Raw genomic sequence first — 4,744 nt, 5'->3', positions numbered from 1 at the left:
GTGGCCATTCCTCTCGTAGACCATCCCTGAACTGGAAGATATTCTAAAAAGCCTTGCAAAGCCAGAAAAATTGACAACTTAATCCACCTACTCAGAGTCATAAAAGTCACCTTCTTGTCTTTTCCAGGCTGTCCAAAAGTCACAAACAAGGAGTCGGTTTTCCTGAACTGCAGAGGCCTGGTGACATAAATGAAAAGAGCTCTTTAAACATCAAGTGTATTCAGAAAATGTTCCTCCGGAGAGGAAGGAGAGGGAATGAAAGAAGGAAGAATTATTTCCTAAGATCTATCAAAAATAGACTTAACCTTTGCAGCAAAGGTAAGGCTAGGCCTCAAAGTTACCCCATCTTCCAAAGTATCAAATGAAGAGAGGACAGCATTTTAAGGCTCCCAGCTCCCCAATTGTTCTCAGCAAGGTGATAGGAAATAGGAAAATAACTTTATAGGAAACAATCTTTATGTCTACAGTATCCAGATCCTCAAAGAGATAAAATTGCAAAGCCTATAAAAGAGTAGGAAGATTCTGAGTTGGAGAAAAGGATTTTTCAACTGGTCTTACAATTGACAAAAGATCAGAACAGTCTAGACACCAAAGACTGTAACATCGACGAAGGTACAGAAAAGTCCCTAAAAACCTTTATCGCAAAACAATGAGCTTTCAGAGTGGAAAGAGATTCAAGTGAAACCCATTCAGAAGAAAATGCAAAATAGCAGACAAACTACAGGTAGGGGCCAAAAGATCATGAGCAGAACATCACGTCTCAAAAGACTTCCAGTTCTTTGAGTAAGACTTCGAAGTAGAAGGCCTGCTGGAGTGCTGAATTAACTGCACTAAGGAAGAGGAAAGACCCTTTGCTAGCAGTCCAGACTTCTCAACCTCCAAAGCGATAGAGTGAGTTGGAGCAAGAAGGTCAGGGACGACGTTCTGAGAGAGACACACTTGAGCAGTACCCAAGGAGGTAGAAGAGCCAGGGGTTCAGAAGAGGAAACCATGACATCTCTGGCCAATAATGGCCCACAAGAATAAAGTTCCCTCCCCCCTGCTGAGACTTGAAGAGAACCATCTGGATCAATAAAAAGTGGGGGAATGTATAAAGGAGACTTCTCAGCCACTTTATCACCAATACGTACACTACCTAGGCTCCTTGTTCCGGAAGCCTGGATCAGAATCAACAAAGATGAGCATTGTCCTTGTTTGAAAAGAGATCCAGAAAGGGTTTCACAAACTCTCGGCATATCTCTCAAAACAACGACCTGGATAACGTCCACTCCAGCAAATTTGGAAACCTCCAGCTGTCTGCCATCACATTGTTGGTGCCCTTGATGTGTACTGCCGACGTGTGCAACAGGTTGATCTCTGCCCAATAACCCAATTGTTCTGCTATTGCATTGAGGGATTTTGAATGCATGCTTCACTGTTGGTTAATGTAAAAGACAGCTACCTTATTCTCTGTCTTTACTAGCACATTTTTTTGAGACAGATGATGATGGGAAAACTTCAAAGCCTTGAAGATTACCATCAACTCCATCTATTTCCATGACCTCCGACTCTCTAGGAAAGACCACTTGAATCGACAGGATCAGTCCAACACAGTAGCTCTCCAGCCAAGTTTGCTGGCATCTGTTGCGAGGAATTCAGGAGCATCCAGGTGTATTAGTGTCCACTTAGACCAGTGGTCTTCAAACTCTTTAATGCCGCATCCACCCAATGGGAAAAAAAACATTGGTGCCTCCCCTCTGAATTGTCCACAATTCTTCTATTAAATTGACACTGTTTAAATATGTCTAGACCTATTTAAACATTGCAGTTAAGTTCTGTTACTGTTTTAAAAATGCAATCAAATACATGACCCCAAATATACTATTCTGGTCAGGCCTGCCCTACTAACCAATTGCAGCGTCATGCTCTGCTGAGTAAACTGATCTCACGACAGTGAGGAATGCACAGGCCGGGTGGTGCCCGGCGCACAAAAGCGCGCCTTTTTGTGTTGTACGTCTCTTCGCGCAAATGCAAACTCAGATTTCCTGCACTGTGGTCGGCAGGAGAGACATGGGAAGGTGCAGTAGGGAAGGCTTGAGCAACGAACCGTTGGCTATGTTTTGTTGTTACTTTGTTGACATGAGCTCAAGTAATTTGAAGCAGAAGGAACGGCCAGACCTAAAAAAAACTCTCTTACCTCCAACGCCGAATAACCACTATAATTATAATATCTCAAAAGCAGCTGGCCTTGTAAACTTAATGAGCAAGCAAGCCGATGCATTTTGGGTTTTGTTGTAAAAGAATAAAAATACTATCCATCCTTTCCTTTTTTTCCGGCAACAAGCGATGTTACAAAGATATCACAGCACACAGTGAGATTGAGTGAAAGAAGAGGCACTGAGGCTGGCGTGCAGCACTCCACAGCTCTTGTTATTGTAATCCAGACAGGGGGCGGAAGGAGAAAAGTATGAAGGAATTGCGATAGTAAGACCAACTCTTCTATCTATCTGCATTTCATGGAAAAAGGATAGCTGTAGTACTCGTGGCCGGTTAGCTCAGTTGGTTAAAGCGTGGTGCTTTTAACGCCAAGGTCGCGGGTTCGATCCCCGTACGGGCCAGGTTGCATTTTTTCTCTCAACTAAACTCTTTTTTTCTCATTTAATCAAGCTCTTATAAATCCATACACTCTGTTGCTCCAGTATACGTTCACTTTCCATTAGTCCTTCTTTTGCCACTGCTGACCAAAGCTCAAGCCGGCAGCGCCAGTAGAACAACACAAGTGCAAGGGATTGTCTCTCCAAGATGGAGACACTGCCTCAGACTATGTCTCGTGAGAGGTGGAGGGAGACCAAGAGCTGATTATTAGATGCGTGGGGATAAGAGGAACATAACTCAGGTGAACAGATTCTGGATAGTGATGCTATAGCTAGGATCAGCAAAGTTACAGGGGAAAGGATAGGAAAATAATTAGGTGACAGAAGTATGGAAGTGGCTACAAGGGGGTGTGTCTCTCAAGAGGGCCGAAAGATACACTGAAGGCGAAGGTGAAGTGAAAGAAGAAAGAAAGATCAAAGGAAGTCGACAGTGATTGAGAGAAAACTCACAAAGGCAAATTGAGCAAAAGACAAGGCCTGGGGAGTTAGACTACTTCAATGCAAATTTACGCCGCAGATGAGCATGACAACTGACCCTTGTACAGTGGTGCTGAAACAATTTTCAGTGTGGGGGTGCCTCCATCAAAGGGCTTCTGAAAATCCAGGAATTATACAAAGAACTAGTCCTGCGGAATGAGCCACGCACATTCAGAAAGAGTGGTGATGCGTTGGTTACTTATTGGTAATCTTCATTAGCCTTAGTCCATTGCGTCCTTGTGACAGTCATTACAAAGTAAGGTGATGTCACCTTCCAACAGGAAGAAAGAACAGGAGGATCCTTAAATGCTAGCCCCATGCACCCAACCTGGGTGCCAAGCCCTTGCCAAAGGACTGATGGGAAGGTGGGCAGGATGTAATGTTTGTGACAAAGACAAGATGGACTAAGGGTAATGCAGAGTTCAAAACATTGGTACTCAAATGCAAAACAGAAAAATTATTAAGCCATAATGCTTGACAAATGTATGCTCTGAGGACCAAGTAGCCACCCTAGGAATTTCCTAGATTGTTACTCACTGGAATTCAACCCAGGAGTTGGCCATTCCTCTCGTAGACCATCCCTGAACTGGAAGATATTCTAAAAAGCCTTGCAAAGCCAGAAAAATTGACAACTTAATCCACCTACTCAGAGTCATAAAAGTCACCTTCTTGTCTTTTCCAGGCTGTCCAAAAGTCATCAAACAAGGAGTCGGTTTTCCTGAACTGCAGAGGCCTGGTGACATGAATGAAAAGAGCTCTTTAAACATCAAGTGTATTCAGCAATTGTTCCTCCGGAGAGGAAGGAGAGGGAATGAAAGAAGGAAGAATTATTTCCTAAGATCTATCAAAAATAGACTTAACCTTTGCAGCAAAGGTAAGGCCAAGCCTTAAAGTTACCCCATCTTCCAAAGTATCAAATAAAGAGAGGACAGCATTTTAAGGCTCCCAGCTCCCCAATTGTTCTCAGCAAGGTGATAGGAAATAGGAAAATAACTTTATAGGAAACAATCTTTATGTCTACAGTATCCAGATCCTCAAAGACATAAAATTGCAAAGCCTATAAAAGAGTAGGAAGATTCTGAATTGGAGAAAGGGATTTTTCAACTGGTCTTACAGTTGACAAAAGATCAGAACAGTCTAGACACCAAAGACTGTAACATCGACGAAGGTACAGAAAAGTCCCTAAAAACCTTTATCGCAAAGCAATGAGCTTTCAGAGTGGAAAGAGATTCAAGTGAAACCCATTCAGAAGAAAATGCAAAATAGCAGACAAACTACAGGTAGGTGCCAAAAGATCATGAGCACAACATCACGTCTCAAAAGACTTCCAGTTCTTTGAGTAAGACATCGAAGTAGAAGGCCTGCTGGAGTGCTGAATTAACTCCACTAAGGAAGAGGAAAGACCCTTTGCTAGCAGTCCAGACTTCTCAACCTCCAAAGCGATAGAGTGAGTTGGAGCAAGAAGGTCAGGGACGACGTTCTGAGAGAGACACACTTGAGCAGTACCCAAGGAGGTAGAAGAGCCAGGGGTTCAGAAGAGGAAACCATGACATCTCTGGCCAATAAGGGCCCACAAGAATAAAGTTCCCTCCCCCCTGCTGAGACTTGAAGAGAACCATCTCTATCAATAAAAA

The 4,744-nt window shown here is 43.2% G+C and overlaps 1 non-coding gene across 1 annotated transcript; it reads left to right on the top strand.

Annotated features, from left to right (window-relative positions):
- Nucleotides 1-2,523: 2,523 nt before the first annotated feature.
- On the top strand, nt 2,524-2,597 carry TRNAK-UUU (transfer RNA lysine (anticodon UUU)). Its single transcript has one exon. It is a non-coding gene; the product is annotated as a tRNA-Lys (tRNA).
- Nucleotides 2,598-4,744: the final 2,147 nt, after the last annotated feature.

Source organism: Pleurodeles waltl, chromosome 12 (genome assembly GCF_031143425.1).
Source record: "Pleurodeles waltl isolate 20211129_DDA chromosome 12, aPleWal1.hap1.20221129, whole genome shotgun sequence".
Classification (NCBI taxonomy): domain Eukaryota; kingdom Metazoa; phylum Chordata; class Amphibia; order Caudata; family Salamandridae; genus Pleurodeles; species Pleurodeles waltl.
The sequence above is the reverse complement of the archived record's forward strand: the minus strand, read 5'-3'. Positions and strand labels throughout refer to the sequence as shown.